Source organism: Canis lupus, chromosome 23, assembly GCF_048164855.1.
Source record: "Canis lupus baileyi chromosome 23, mCanLup2.hap1, whole genome shotgun sequence".
In the NCBI taxonomy this organism is placed as follows: domain Eukaryota; kingdom Metazoa; phylum Chordata; class Mammalia; order Carnivora; family Canidae; genus Canis; species Canis lupus.
In genome coordinates, this window is record NC_132860.1 from 29,611,305 (window position 1) to 29,628,039 (window position 16,735).

At 47.2% G+C, this 16,735-nt stretch overlaps 1 long non-coding RNA gene across 1 annotated transcript; it reads left to right on the plus strand.

Annotated features, from left to right (window-relative positions):
* Positions 1–10,900: 10,900 nt before the first annotated feature.
* On the plus strand, positions 10,901–14,777 carry LOC140615033 (uncharacterized). Its single transcript, XR_012015706.1, has 4 exons — positions 10,901–12,436; positions 13,381–13,485; positions 14,086–14,321; positions 14,412–14,777. It is a non-coding gene; the product is annotated as an uncharacterized lncRNA (long non-coding RNA).
* Positions 14,778–16,735: the final 1,958 nt, after the last annotated feature.

Genomic DNA, 16,735 nt, shown 5'->3' on the forward strand with positions numbered 1-16,735 from the left:
GCCATGATCTGAGTTTTCCAGTCAAAATCCCCAGGAGGGGGCAGTACAGGCCTCAGTCTCCCCTTTGGGAGACAAAGTCCAGGAGCACTAAAGGTTTCCCCAAGCCCACCCTGGGATGAGTCACCAGGCTGGAGTTGGAGCTGAGGCTCCCGTAGGCTGCGTTGCTGCCAGGGCTCTGGCGGGCCTGGGAGGGAGAGAGGCCGGAAGCCTGGGGGCCCAGCCCGGGTCAGCCAGCGTCCATCACTGGGAGCATCACCCGGCTGGCCTGGCTCAAAATAGCTCTCCAGACGCAAGGAAATATTTTATCCTACTCTGTTTTCCCACCAAAAATAAATAAATAAATAAATAAAATAAACATTTCCAAATCTCAATGGGGCCAGACTCCAAAGAGGGGGAAAGGGAACAAGAACGTGCCTGGCCGCCTACTGGGAAGTCCAGTGTCTGTCCTTTTAATTCCTTTCTTGAGGGTCAAGACTTTGCTTCATGACATGAGTGTGGAGACTCCCACGGCTTTCCCAGTGGTGACTGGCTTTTCTCTTGGTGTCAGGCTGTCCTTTCCCAGGAGTCACTCATCTCAGACATGGTGACACATGAGGGATCTAAGAAATATATGACATAACTTTGTCCTCAAGGGGCTTACAAGCTGCGGGGTGGCCAGGCCAGGCTTCCTCTCTCCCCAAAGCACTCTTTGAAACTGGGGGAGAGAGCACTAATATTTAGGGAGCGCCAACCGTGTGCCTGGTTTTACCAGGCACTTCCACCAAACATCATTCCTTTCGACCCTCACAGTAAGCCTTTGCGATATAATAACTTCCCATTTTACAAATGAAGAAACTGAGGCTCAGAATGGGCACGATCTGTTCAAGGTTTCATAACCACTGTGTGGCAGACCTGGGACTGGTTTTTATATTACCTGGCTCTAAGACTGTGTTTTGCATCCTTTTGGCTCTCATAAGGTCCACATGGAGGCTGGTGTATGGACTGAATGAGATCCAGGCTCACTTGTGCCCAGAGTTCCCCTTACCCATGGACTATGGTAGCCCCAGGTCCTGAGACACCAAGACCCCACCAGGGAGGCAGAAGTGAGGCTGGTGTTGTGGGTTGAATTGTATTCCCCTTCAAAAGACATGTTGAAGTCCTTAGCCCCGTACTTGTGAATGTGACCTTATTTGGAAATAAGGTCTTGGCAGGTGTAATCAAGTTAAGATGAGGCTGTTAGGGTGGGCCCTGATCCAAGATGGCTGATGTCGTTATAAGATGAGGGAAGACAGCTGTGTGAGGACAAAGGCACTGGGGCCATGTTGCCATTAACCAAGGAATGCCTAGAGCACCAGAGGCTGGAAGAGGCAAGGAAGGAACTTCCCTTGGAGGAACATGGAGAGAACATGACTGCCAACTCCTAGATTTTGTACTTCTATCTCCAGAACTGTGAGAAAATACATTTCAGTTGTTTTAAGTCATCCAGATGTAGTCCTCTGTTATGGCAGCCCTGGGAAACTCCTACAGCTGAGGTTGTCCCCCTGGCCTCCTCAGGATGCAGGACCTGGGACAGAGCAGAATTTGATTCTCAGCTTCATGAGGGGAAGAACTTTCTCCCAGTCAGAGCAAGTCCTCGGAGGAGGTGTCTTCTTCTGGAGAGCGAGAGTCACATCACCAGGCATATATATGAGGGATCGGGGGGCCATTTGATGGAGATATATGGTGTCTTACTGAGTTTGAGAATTCATAAATGTATATAAAGATCGAAAAATAGATTGATTGGCCTACCAGATAATAAATTTGTTATTTATTTTGTGACTATGCTCCCTAGTTTGGGACTGGTATGTTCATATTTGCTATGTCTTGTAATGAACAGAGGGCCTTCATTTTTATGTTATCAAAGTTACCCATCTTTTTATGCTCTATGCTTTATAGTTGTCTGCTTTCAAAACCACTTTTTTTCTCAAAGTTATAAGAGAGGCTCCTATATTTTTCTGAAAATTTAAAATGCTTCCTCTCACATAACTTTTTTAATTCATCTGGAATTGATTTGTGGTAGGGCATGAGGTAGGGTGCTAGTTTTGTTTTTAAAATATAGATAAGCAACTGCTCAGCATCAATCTATATTGCTTGGACTTTTGTCTTCTGTCTCCACAATACCACCTCACAATGCTATTTGCTAGAATTTTATACTTTTTTTTTTTTTAGATTTTATTTATTTTTTCATGAGAGACAGACAGAGAGAGAGAGATATGCAGAGACACAGCCAGAGGGAGAAGTAGGCTCCACACAGGGTGCCCGAGGTGAGACTTGATCCCGGGATGCCAGGATCACATCCTGGCCTGAAGGCAGGCGCTAAACTGCTGAGCCACCCAGGGATCCCCTATACTAAGTCTTAATATCTGGTAGAGCAAAACTTCCCCAGCCTGTTCTTCTTCTCTAATGTCTTTGCTATATTTTTTGTATCTTTTAAAGATCCTTGAAAAATTCTTAGCACTGTTCACTTACATAAAATTTCTCTGAACATAATACTAATATGAATGATTTACTTTAAAATTTGTGGAACAAAGACAGGGAGAGTTTGACAGTTTGGTATATATCTTTATAAAATGTTTTCAGTGTAGATATCAACACACACACAATGTATACATTTATGTATACATTATGATAAAATTATTCTTCACATATTGTTCTTCCATTTGGCTTTTCAACTAAGAAGCATGTTAAATATATTTTAATATCAGAAAAATAGAACTGCCCCATAAAGAAAATACCTTCAGAGTATCCTCTTTTAGAGAACATAGGGACTCTAATATAGTCAACCAATTCCTTATTGAAGTATGTTGGTATTTCCAACAGATAATTTTTCAAAATCATTCTACTTCAATAAAAAAATCACTCTTCAAGAAGATTGTAGTGATTTATACTCCCACCAACACTACATCACACTGTGGGTCATTAGTCACCAACACTGTTTTGTTTTTTTTTTAAGATTTTATTTATTTGCTCATGAGAGACACAGAGAGAGAGAAAGAGAGAGAGAGAGAGAGAGACAGAGACAGAGACACAGGCAGAGGGAGAAACAGGCTCCATGCAAGGAACCTGACGTGGGACCCGATCCTGGGTCTCCAGGATCATACCCTGGGCCAAAGGCAGTGCTAAACTGCTGGGCCACCGGGGTTGCCCACCAATACTGTTTTTAAGGAAATAATTAAACAGATACAATAAAAGTAGACCCAAGAACACAGTAGGCACTGTGTATCCACCACTCATATTTGCCACATATTTTTAAATAAAGATTTGTTTATTTTAGAGAAAGAGTATGTGCATGTGAGCTGGGAGAGAAGCAGAGGGAGAGGGACAAGCAGACCCTGCTGAGCGTGGAGTCTGGTGCAGGGTTCAATCCCACGACCCTGAGATTATGACCTGAGCTGAAACTAAGAGTTGGATGCTTAACCAGCTGAGCCACCCAGGAGCCCCATTGGCACATATTTATAACATCAGCTTTTTCTTGCATTTTCTTTGGAAGTAAAGTAAGGAAATTTCACACATATATAAAAATAGAGTGAATGCTGTAATGAACCTCCTCACCCAGCTTCAACAATGATCAATTCGTTGTTAACTATGCTCCATTTAGATTCCCAACTCCAAATTATTTTGAAGAAATCATACAGTTTTATCTGTTAATACTTTAGTAAGTCGGGATCCCTGGGTGGCGCAGCGGTTTGGCGCCTGCCTTTGGCCTGGGGCACGATCCTGGAGACCCGGGATCGAATCCCACGTCGGGCTCCCTGCATGGAGCCTGCTTCTCCCTCTACCTGTGTCTCTGCCTCTCTGTCTCTCTCTGTGTAACTATCATGAATAAATAAATAAAATCTTTAAAAAAAAAAAAAAACTTTAGTAAGTCGCTCCAAAAAGTAAATACTTTTATACCTTAAAAATTAATGATTTTATAATACAATCATTCAATGTATCAAAATTTTCTGTTTACCTTTTTTACATATATGTATGTGTGTGTGTGTGTGTGTGTATAATGTCTGCTTGAATAAGGATCCAAACCAAGTTCCAGATGTTGCTCATTGCTTCTGATTCTGTCTCAAAATTTTTTTTAAAATTCTGAAACAGTCAAAAACACAGAAAAGCTGCAAGTATGTTACAAAGAACTTTTTTCCTGTGAGCCTTTTGAGAGTGAGTTGTGAACCTAGTTTTCCATCAGCCACCTAATCCATATGCAGTTTTCTACAATCAAGGATTGTCTTTTCTATAACTACAGGACAATCATCAAAGTCAGGATGTTATTATGGAATCATTACTCTCATTTATTCCTCAGACCCCATGCAAGTAGCTAATTGCCCCAGTAAGGTCTTTTATAGCCAAGGATCCAGTTCAGACACATGTACTGTATTTAGTTTCCTCCGGTCTGGAGAAGTTCTTCAACTTTTACTTGACTTTTAAGACCTTGACATTTTGGGGGTGCCTGGGTGGCTCGGTTGGTTAAGCATCCAACTCCATTTCAGCTCAGGTCCTGATCTCAGGGTCTTGAGATAAAGCCCCACATCGGGCTCTGAACTGGGTGTGGAGCTTGCTTAAAATTCTCCGTCTCCCTCCCCCTCTGCCCTACCTCACCGCCCCACTCTCCATCTCTCCTCCCCTCTAAAAAAAAAAAAAAAAGACCTTGATATTTTGGAAGTTATTTTGTAGATCTCCCTCAGAGTGAGTTCATCCAATGTTTCCTCATGATTATACATCTTTCACACAATAATCAGGAAAGTTTCCCTGGGTATTCCTCATTGCATCTCCAGGTGGCATGCAATCTTGATGTGTACCATTAGTGACGGTGGTTAAGGTGACATCTGCCAGTCTTCTCTACAGTGAAGTTACTCTTTCTCCTTTGTGATTTTATAGAGAGATACTTTGAAACTGCAAATATCTCATTCCTCCTCAAACTTTTAGTGTAAAATCACTTGTTTATATCAGTGTGGACTTAGGTTTACTGTTTTATTTAAAGGGTTATAAACTATTACTAACATTACTTTGATGCTCAAATTGTTCCCAGTCTGGCCAGTGGGAGTCCCTTCAAGAGGGCTTCTATATCCTTTTGAAAATTCCCCATCATTCTTTAAATACTTCCTTACTTTCTGGCACAAAAAGAGGTTCTAGTTGTATCTTGTTCTTTTCCTATCCCTATCCTGTGGTGAGACATTATCTAAGGAAATGCAAAATGGTGATATTCTAATTCTATTTTTCTCTTTGTTTATTAGCTAGAATTTTTTTTTATTCCAAAACAAAAAATTTCCTTTCCATCAATTATACTGGTTCATTTCCTTGAGATACAGTCAGGATAAATGTTGGAGTCTTTCCCTTTACACTCCAATTTTCATAACTATGAACTAGTTTTCTAGCATCTTCCAAAGGCTATCAATAAAGATTTTTTGTTTTTTTTAAATAAAGATTTTTTAATAGTATTACTGTGAACTTACTAATTTTTATGCATTTCGATCTATTTGTCATTATTGGTATTGATGTTCATATGATCCCATCTCTGATCAGTGGTAGCCTGTCTTGGGCTTTTACTCTTCCAGATGAAACTAATCATGAGGAAATAAGAGACAAACCCAAACCAACTTTTCTTCCATTGAGATTTTGGGAATTTTGTTTGGGATGGCATTGAATCTATAGGTCAATTTGGGGAGAATTGACAACTTCAAGATAGTGAGGCTTCCTGTTCATGAATGAGGGGGTGCATCTCTGTTTGGGTCCCCTCTAATGTCTTTTAACAAAGTTTTATTAGCAATAGTGCACATCTTTTGTTAGATTTATTCTGAGATACTGTATATTTTTATTGCTAGTACAAAGTGTATTTTTTAGAAGTACACTTCTAACTGAAAAAAAAAAAGAAACAGAAAAATGGTACCCAACTATTGTATATTGATTTTACATCAGAAAAACTGCTAAACTCTTTTATTAAGTCCTAATAACTTGACCATAGATAGCTTGCTTTTTTATTTGGAAATTCCTACTAACTCATAACACAAATCACAGCCTAGTTCTGTTTTTTTCCTTTTCAGTCCTTGTAATTTTATTTCTTTTTTTTTTTTTTTTATCTTACTGTGTCTTTGGAAGCTTCTAGTTCAATGTAGAACAGAAACAGCAATAGTAAGCATCCTTATCTTAGTCTTGTTTTTAAAGGGAAGGCTTTCAATGCTTCAGAATTTGTAATGTGTTTTGGTTTTGAGAGATACAAACTTTAGAAAGTTTATATTACTAATTTGCCAAGAGTCCTATTTTTTTTCCATGAATGGATATTGAATGGATGATCCACATAATTATTGAAATAATTTGAATTTTTGCCTTTAATCTGTTAAGAAAAAGCAATTTATTTATAGACTTTTCTAATGTTGAACCCTGTGGTCAGAGAACACTGATTGTATGAAACTGATTCTTTGGAATATGCTGGTGCTTGCTTTGTAGCCTAGTCTATGACCAGGATGCAGAGGTGATTCCCTATACTTTAAAATCAGATTCATTTCCAGTCATTGGATGTGAGGCTCTATATGCATGTATTTGGTTGCTAAAGTCTTCCTAATGATTCATTTAAATGATCTATCAAATCCTGATACATCTCCCACTATTCGTTACACATACACACACACACATACACGCATTACTTGAAAATAATAGATACAAATCTTGGTGTTGTGATTACTGGTGTATTCGATTTGTTTGGACCATCTAGCACATAGTAGGTGCTCAGGAAATCAGTCACTGTCGACCCTGGTCTCTTGGAGGGCTTTGGGGGTAGGGAGTGGGGAAGGGAAGGGAAGTGAGGCCTCTTCTCACATAACCCCTTAGTCTGGGGAGCCTACGGACATGGTTTTCCTGAGAAAAGCATGGCGTTTCCAGAAAGACTTGGCTGAGAAAACCCCAACCTAGTCTGAGGCCACATAACTGTTTCCTAGAAACAAGATGTGAGTGAAACTCGGCCGGTGCCCGAGTCACAGCATACATTTCCTGTTTTTCATCCACGAGCTAATAAAGTTATTTCCTTCGTAGGTTCTACTGCTGAGCAGGAAGGCCCCGCTGCCTCAAGGCTTGAGGCCGGCAGTTATCCACCACGGGGCTCCAAGCAGAGGGAGGAAGTGGCCTGGGCTCCCCTGGGGGAGGGGCTTCCTCAACTCTTCTCCCTGCACGTGCGTGGTCCACTCAGCTCCTTGGTGGCACCAGAGCCACCTTTACCCTGAGGGTATCCAAGGTTCTTTCCCCAGCCTGGAGCCCTCTTTGGATCACCTGACCCATCTATCTGCTTCCTATTTCTCTGGAAAGTCTCCCTGGATGTCTGACCAGCACCTCAGACCGCTACGTGTCCCACACAGGTCTTCTCTTGTATCACCTGGTTCTTCTGGATGTTCCTCATGTGCCCCCCCCCCCCCGCCCCGGGCTGTCACCATACACCCAGCTGCTAATCAGAATTAAGGGCATTACTGTGCACCCTGCCCAATCCTTCTGGCCCCCAGCCAGACATCTTGGTCTGGGCTTCCCAGCCCTGGTCCAGACTCTGTTCACGACAGTGTGGGAAGGGCTTTTGTCTGGCCCAGCTGTCCCCCACTCACTGGGAGTTCTCCAGGGGCAGGTTGGATTCATCTCTGTGCCCCCATGTCCAGCAGAGTGGGACGTGGGAAGACTCAAGAAAGCTTGTTTAATAGACAAATGAATGCATGAATGAGTCAGCCATTCTTCTGGAACTTCTCCAGGATAACACTCTACCACCCCTCTTCTTCTGACCATCTTCCCTGATGGTGGTTTCTAGAACCCTCTGCCTCCTGCCCCCTTCCTAAACCTACTCCAAGCCTCGACTTTCCTCCCCACATGTGAACCCCAGGTGCAAACCTTGTCCTGGTCACTCCTCTGGAACAGCATCCTGGCTCTGGCTCTGGGGGTGGCACAGTCCTGTACATGCAGTGTTGACTTAACTTATTTCACTGGGTCACTTATTCTTTATTTATCCAAGTCTTTACAGAGCCCAGAATATATGCCATGCATTGGGGATACAGCACAAAAACAGATAAGGTCCCTCCCATTTTGAGGCTCACTCAGGAGAGCAGGGAACAGAGGACCCAGTAGCCTCCAGTCAGTTGCTGGTGTTGTCCAGGTGAGCTGGGGCATCTGCAGGGGTATAGTGGGGATATCCCCACCATAATAGGATGGGAGGGCTGTGGGCTCCCATAATAGGATGGGAGGCAACAGCCCAGACAGCAGGCTGAGTTGCAGGTCTCAGTCTAACTCCCAGAATGAAGTGTGTAGAAGGATGGAGGGCAGTGAGCGTCAGGGCTGGGATTCACGACACATGATGACCCAGACAGGTGGTGAAGTGGCAGGTCATGATTTGAGAGTCCAGCAGCCCTGACACACCAGCAAGGTCACTCTCTGAGCTCTTCCTTTTCTGAAGAATGGGTGTTAATAATCCCCACTTCAGTAGAAGAGGAAATAAATGTCTACAGGGAAGGCCCCCTGGCACAGATGAGGGGCTGAAGCTGGGGCCAGGGACTGCCCTGAAGCATGGGGTTGGGGCAGAGCTGCTCAAAGTCCTCCTGTCTTCTTCTAAGGGAGGTCTTGAAGCTAAGATGAGGCCAAGGTGGGAAGGTGGACGGGCAGCTGTTCAAGAGGATTAGGGCAAAGGGTGGGGGGTTGGGAGAGATTCAGTTTTGAGTTGGGCGATTGATGTACATGACTAAAATCCTCACAAGCCTAAGGTGGAGCACATCTCACCCCGAGGAAACCGAGGCTTGTACAGGAAGTGACCTGCCACAGGTAAGTGCAGAGCTGGGCTCAAATTCAGATTCATGAGAGCCTTGCACTCCTGCCCCGATCTTACACTGAGGTTAGGGGCTTTCTGGCTCTCCCCTCCTTTCTCACAGTTGAGCTTTGGGGTCATGAGCTGGTCCTCCCCTCCATGATTGTGACCTGTGGCATTAAACAACTTCTCTGTCCTTGATCTTCTTCATCCACTGTTTTCAGGACAGTCTGGAGTCCTGCAGGAGCCCAGCTGTGTGGTCCAGGTTCTACAGTAGCTTCTGTGCTGAGCACCTGGAGGGCTGGGGCCATAACGCCTCATCCAGGGCCCCGCATGGAACAGGAACCAGGCAAGTATTTGCTAAAGAAGGAAGGGGCAGAGGGTGGCCTGGGATTCCAGAATGCCCTGAGTGGGTGAAACTTCCCCACAGTGCAGAAGGGAAAGAATATCGACTATCAAGTGTGGTGACTCACTGTCCCAAATGTGAATCCCACCCTTGGCCATCGTTTTTCAAATTTCAGTAAAAGAAATAATATAAAATTTACCATTTTAATCCTTTTTGAGCGTACAGTTCGGTGTCGTGCAACCAGCACCACCATCCATCTCCAGAACCTTGTCATCATGCCAAACTCGTGGCAGTTTCTGCAGCCTGAGTGCCCTTAGGCAAGTGAGTGCCCTGGCCCTGGGCCTCTGAGTGCTTATTTACACACCAAGGAGTGCCCTGCCGCAGGGCTTGTTGTGGGGCTGAAGCAGATGGATGCGGCCGAGCTTCCCGGGCCTAGTGGGGTGCACCCAGGAGTGGCTGGTTTTGTTCCCACCATCAGCACAAGTCAGCCCCTCAAGGACACTCGCTAAAGGGCAAGACTGCATGTAATGATAATGGTCCTGTGGCACGGGCCTGACACTGCATGGAGGAGACCCACTGGTGGGCAGCTAGGAGACCTGGATCCTAAAGCCACCCTGCTGCCCACTAGCTGTGTGGCTTTGGCCAAGTCGGCCTCCCCTGGGCCTCTGCTTGTACAAAGAGCAGGTGCACCAGGGGGCACTCTTGCACGTGGTGCCCAAAGCCTGTTCCGTTCCCTTAGTCCTCAACCTCAGTCCTCATCTGACTCCTGCCAGGGCTGGGAGACCAATGAGCAGTTACTTGTGCATGTGGAAGGGGAACCAGTGCTAGGCTGCAAGACCCTCAGGGATGGAGGTCCTGGCTCTCTCTCATTCACACATTCACTCATTCATTCACTCACATGTTTGGTGAACCCTCATCTGTGCTAGGCCCCAGGCCGGACTGGCTATAAGGGACCTTGTGCCTGCCCTCCAGGGGCTCCCAGTCCAGCGGGAGGTCCCAGACTTGCAGGGACGAGATGATATTCCCGGTATCCTCTAACCTGAGGAGGGGCAAGGTGGTGCGAGGCCTGCGGTGTGGACGGGCTGCAGCAAGTGCTCCCTCAAGCTCTATCTACTCATCTGCAAGGCAGGTGTGCATAATGCAGCCACCCTTCGGGTCTGTGTGAGGAGCAAACAAGGGGGTGCTCATAAAGAACGGAGCATTGCTGCTCAGAAAACATTCGGGCTCATGCAAACACCACACAGGTGCGGTGAACCCCACAAGGAAATGTTGCATGTGTGTGTCCGTCTGTCCCTCAGCCAAACCCTTCCTGGCACCTGTTGGAACAAAGCATTTTTCAGGTGCTGCGTTGCAGACCTCCCATAAACGGGGCTGCTCAGTTCTGTGTGGTACTTCTTGAGAACCCGTAGAGATGCTTATCTGCGCTGAACTGTGGTTCTTAGAAGGGATCTACTGTTGGTTGAACATAAACTTTGGGTCTAGGGACACAGAAGAGCAAGATGCAAGCCCCTCCCTCCAGATCCTTGGTCTTGTGGGTAGAAGACAGGTGTGAAACTTCAAGTGGCCTGCCCTTTGCGGGGTGGAAGTGTGACCCCAAACCCTGCCCCCTGTGCAGGTGGGGGTGGGGTATTGAGTGGAGAGATTGACTCGACTCATGGATAGAAGGCAGGACCAAAACTGAGGTGAAGGACTGTTTTTGGTCACTTCTGATGTTTCTTCTCAAAATACCACCACCACCACCACCACCACCACCACCACACACCTCACACGTGCATATCATTTAGGTATTAAATCTAAAATTCCCATTTTACAGATGCAGATGCTGAGGTTTGGAAACCTCATCCATTTGCGGAAGATCACGCTGCTAGCAGGTGCCATAGTCAGGAGTTGAATGCTCACACATGGGGCACCAGAGGCCACCACAGCACCCTCTATTGCATCAAAGAAACTTTCTCCCTTTGTGGGTACCTACATTCCCCTCCTTCCCTTTCTACCATCCTATTCTCTGATGTCCTCAAAATTTCACCTTAAAACCACAGGACCAGAAGGCTGCATCCCCTTCCCTGGCACAGACCATCAGACAAGGACTTCTTGGCTGTGTTTCTCAGGAAAGTGGTAGCTCCGCAATCCCCGTTTACCTGCAGCACCAGCCTAGGGACAGCCTCCTGCTTAGGGAGCGCCCAGGTACACAGGCTCCACCCTGGGGTGCGGAGCTGAGGACACAGCCTCTTTGTTCTCTTATCTGCGCCCACAGCCACTTGGATGTGGGGAGGGCTCTGGGCAGCTCTGCCAACCAAGCATGGGTTTGCCAATGAGCCAACTGAGTCCAGGTATCCACAGATGTAGTACGTGGGCACAGCAGAACCACCTGGGAGCTTAGAAAAAGTCCCCACCCCAGACCAATGAAACCGGAATCTCTGGGTGGGGCCTGGGCATCAGCATTTTATGAAAGCTCCTTACGACATTCCATGATGTGTAGTCCGGTCCGTCTTGGTTGGCCATAATGTGGTCCTCGTGGTCATGGCAGGGGGCCCAGTTTGGACAGTAATTTGCATTGATCCTCAAACCTCCCCTGCAACAGGTTTTATATGATCTCATGTTATAGGTTGAATTTTGTCCCCCCAAATTTATACGAAGTCCTAATTCCTAATCCCTCAGAGTGCGACCTTGTTTGGAGATAGGGTCTTCACAGAGGTAGTCAAGGTAGATGGGGTCATTGGGTGTGCCTTAACCCAGCATGACTGGCATCTCTCTATAAAAGGAAATAGACCGGTACAGGGCAAATGCCATGTGAGAATGGGGGGCAGAGACTGGAGAGATACATCTAAAGCCAAGGAACACCAAAGATGCCTGCCAACCACCACAAGCCCAGGGAGAGGCGGGGAACGGGTTCTCCCCGCAGCTCTCAGAAGGAAACAGCCCCGCCGACGGCTTGATCTTGGACTTCCAGCCTTCAAGACTGAAACAATACATTTCTTCCTTTAAGCCACTCAGTTTGTGCTACTTTGTTACAGCAGCCCTCAGAACCAATTATCTTCTTTTCACAAATGAGCAAAACCAAGATTATGAAGTGACTTCCCCAAGGTTACCTGCGCACAGTGACCCTCTTGGGTGCTTATTTCTCTGCCACTTCTTAAATGTGGATCTCCGCCCCTATCTGAGCCCCCCACCCCCCACCCTAACCCTGTGCCCTCAGCTCTCCAGGTGTTCTCCATCCATACACCTTGAGGCAGACAGTGTGCTGCGCACAGGGGCCCAGCAGAAAAACAAGCAACAGACACAGCCCCCACCTCCACAAAAGGCAACAGACAATATGCAAAGTAAGTGAAATCCAGGTCAATAAATAGTATGTTACATAGTCTCACTGCCACGGGGGACATAGGGCAGGGAAGGGGCACAGGAAGTGTGGAGGGGATGGGGTTTTGAACAGGATGGTTGGGAAGGGTAACCCAGAGGTGATGGTCTGGGTACCACTGCACCCCCCCGGGCTGCATCTCCTACTGAGACACACCTCCCAGACCCTCCCCAGTTCCTGCTCCCCTTGGGGCACCTCCCTTGGGACTCATGCTGCCCAACCTGAATTCAGCCTTTGCCTCCACGTGCTCCACCCCGGGGGCGCATCCCAGCAAACGGGATCACCATCCACATTCAGCTGCTCAAACCAGAAGCCTGGAAGCCAACTAGATTTGCACCCCTCTTCCCCTTCACCCATCCAACCCTGAGAGAGAGAGGTGTTCCTTCCACAGGTGCTGGGGCTGCTGGCTCAGCTGCCTCTCAGCTGGGGCAGGGAGGGCTATTTCTCATAATGGTGGACCCAACACCATTCTAGTCACTGGTAGACCCACCTGCTACCTTTGGTGGCTCCATCTGCAGAGGCCATAGTTTGGGCCCTGAGATCTGTACATCTGCCTCCTCTTCTGTATCGACCAAATGTTGTACCCCTTCCAGGCTTCCGGGGGGCCTTCAGTGACCTGCCCAGGGAAAGCCGGCAGGAGTACCAAGTTCTTACCCTTTCTGGGCCTTAGTCTCCCCATCTGAATAATGGGCACAAATCCCTGCAGGGCTAGCCTCTCAGGTTATCCTGGCTGAGCCAATGGAAGTGAATGGCATTGCTCTGAACAGCAGGTACCCATGGATGGGCTAGCTGAGGGGAGGATGGGGTGGGATGCCATATGTGTCAATGTGAACAAGCCAGAAAGGGCAAAGTGATCCAGGCTGACCAGTCCTCACAACGTGCTCTCTCCTACCCTTGGTTTCTCTACAGGCCTCTTTTCTTCTGCCATCATCCTCTGTAAAAAAAATTCTGGCTCAGATGCCTCCTTCCTCTGGAGGCCACATTGTACAGGAGGCAACTCATCTTAATAATAAGGTATGGTCTGAAATCTGGGATCTTGGGGTTTTCATGAACTTCCCAGGGGTGCTAGAGGCTTTATGGGGGAAGAGAGGGAGATCTAGACATGTTCCTCAAACTGCAACATTGGACAGAGCCTTCTTATTCTCTTGCCTCTGAGAAGCTCCAGGGCAGAGCAGCACAGGCCCCAGGGGGATGGGAGGGAGAGAGAGCAGTCTCTGGCCAGATGACCACATTTGGGTGTCCCCTAGGCCTTGACACAGAGTGGATGCTCAAGGCAGAGACGTTATATATCTGAGGTGGGGTGGTCAGTGGACTTAGATCTTGTGTGATGCTTTTAGCTGGTGACTCAGTTTCTCCATCTGCTGAATGGAGCTGCCTGCCAGTCCCCTATCCAAGCTGAATGGCACCCCCTGCTCTACTCTGTGTGTGTGTGTGTGTGTGTGTTCGTGTGCACGCACATGCATGCCTGTGTAGAATAATGGGGAAGGAAGGGGAAAAGCCACATCCTAGTTGGGCCTTTCTGGCACCATCCCTACCAGCCTTTGACAGGGCAAAATAAAAGAGAAACAAGCTGTGCTGTCCACCCCCTTTCTGGTTTCTCACTTCCATGTGAAGGTTGGTGACTGAAGGAAGTTCCCTGGTTGTGCCTGTTCCTCACTTGGTGGCCCAGGAGATCAGTGAGTTCAGCGATCCTGGGGCAGGGGATCCTCCTCCACTCATCTGTGCTCCTGATGTGGGCTGGGCTGCAACATCCTGTCAGTGCTGGGGGAGGACTAGACTGTCATCCTGCTGTGTGACCTTGTGAGAGCCACTTGACTACTCTGGGCTGGCTTCCTCCGCTAGCTAAAAGGGTAATCATACTTACCTCATGGGATTGTTGAGGGGGGATTAAATGACACATGACCAGTACCTAAATCCCTGTTGTCATTTCTGGCCCCTAGCCTGGTCCGCACCTTCTTCACTCCAACTTGGAAAGCCAGTGTCCTCAGATGACTCCTGGGCCTCTGTAACTGTGCTCTCTTATTTAGTAGCTGCTAGCCACGTGCAGCCGTTCAGCATCTGACGTGCTGGCTTGTCTGAATGCAGATGTGCTGTAAATATAAAGTATATATCAGATTTCAAAGACAATATAAAAAAGGAATTAAAATATATAATTAATGGGGGCACCTGGGTGTGTTTCAGTCGGTTAAGTGTCTGCTTTCGGCTCAGGTCATGATCCCTGGATCCTGGGATGGAGCCCCACATCAGGCTCCCTACTCAGCAGGGAGTCTGCTTCTCCCTGTGCCCCTCCCCCAACTCATGCTTCCTCGCACTCTCTCAAATAAATAAATAATAATAAATAAATAAAGAATCTTTTGAAAATGTGATTAATGATTTCAATACTAATTAATATTAATTACATGATGAAATTATTAAATTTTTTACGTATTAGGCTAGATAAAATATGTGAAAATTAACTTCACCTGTTCCTTTTTACTTTCATACTGTGGTTACTAGAGAAATTTAATTAAATGTATGGCTTGCATTATATTTCATTGGGTAACACTGCTCTAGAACTTGAAAGGCCATTTGCAGGGCATCTTCCTAGTGGCTCTCAGAAAAAGCAGCCTTTGGAATTCCCACTGAATTCCACTCAACCTCAGCCACTGAGGAATGTCTGCTTTCCAGACAGCCTGTGGGTTCTGGAACCCACTCTGGGTGGCCTCACTCACTTCTCCTCGATTCCCCAAGCATCATGTGGCCTCCCAAGAGGCTTAGACCCAAATGAGGAACCTGTGCCCCCAGGACAAGTGTGGCCAACAGAGCCTGCAAGCCCTGCCCTTCAAACCCTATAGCTATCCAGCTGGTCAGAACCTCCGAGCTGTGTGGGAATCTGCCTGTGTCGCTTTCTCCCCCCGCAGACCCCAAGGATGTGGCTTTCTCACCCCAGGGCCTGAGTCGGCTCCAAGGAATCTCTGTCCTCTCAAGAGGATAATGAGGGGGGAGAGGCAGACCGTATGATGCTGGAGAGCTTGGTTCCAGGAGCCAGAGAGAGCCATACACCAGATGTGTGGCTGGGACAGGTCCCCTCTTCTATACACCTCAACTTTCTCATTTCGAATGGGCATAGTTATTGTGCCTGCCTCATGGCGTTGTGGGGGCACTAAATGACACCATCGATGCATGGCCTTTGGCACAGTGCCTGGTTCATAGCACGCTGTAGTAGTGAGAGGGACAGGAAAGAGTTAGGGATGTGGCTTTTGGCCACAGCCTCCTTCAACCAGCCACAGGAGGAAGGTTCCAAGGGGGCGGGGTCAGGGTGGGAAGGAGGCAGTGGACCATAGTTCCCTTTAGACTTTGGGCTATATGAAGCCCGACATGTAGCCCAGCTGGCCCATTTTCAGATGAGAAAACTGAGGCTCATTGCAGTGAAGTGACTTGCCCAAGGATGGCACTAGGGTTGCTGTTGGGGGCTGCCTGTCTCTAAAACCTGTGCCCTCTCCCTTCGACTGCACTGTGAAATCTGAGCATGGTCTTGGGGGTAAAAGGACTTAAGAGAGCTTAAGAAGAAGCTTGAGCTAATATGGCCCCTTTCTCACTGTGACACTGAGTCTTTGAAAGAAAGAGATCCCCCCCTCTTAAAACTGGGTTTCCCCAAAGAAGGCCCTAGGGTCAAGGACTTGGGTGTAGGTTGTTCTTTTGGGAGGTGACCCTGGGAAACACTTGGAGGGAAGGAGAAATGAGATGGGGAGGGAGAGAGCCCCGGAAAGTATGTTTGATGAGCAGGGCACCCTGCGAGCTGGTGTACAGAGCACACAGCAGAATTTTCAAACTAAGGAGCTGAAGGCTGGAGTGTCTCTCCAGCTTCCTCTCATGATTGAAGTTTGTCCCTGGGGGTGTGGGATTTCTGGCACTCTCCTGCATGGGCTGAACGAGGTCCTTTGGTGCCAGAGGAAGTCCTTGGGTAAAAAGAGAGGAGCAGGGAAACAGACAAAGTTGGGCTGATATTGGGCATGGCGTCCATGGAGTTGGCCGGAGTGCCCCATGCCTGCCCATTCCTCTTGAGAAAAGCTTTTAAACTATGCAATGAGATGTGTGTGACAATTCAACATATATATATATATATATGATGGTGGATATTTCAAGTAACTTAAATATTCAGCAAGAGGGATTGGCCTAGTAAATCATGGTGCCTTGGTGAGACAGAGTATTCTGTAACCCAGAGTGAAGACCCTGTTGCAACATGAAAAATATTCGGGGAGGAATGTTAAGTAAAAACCGGCAC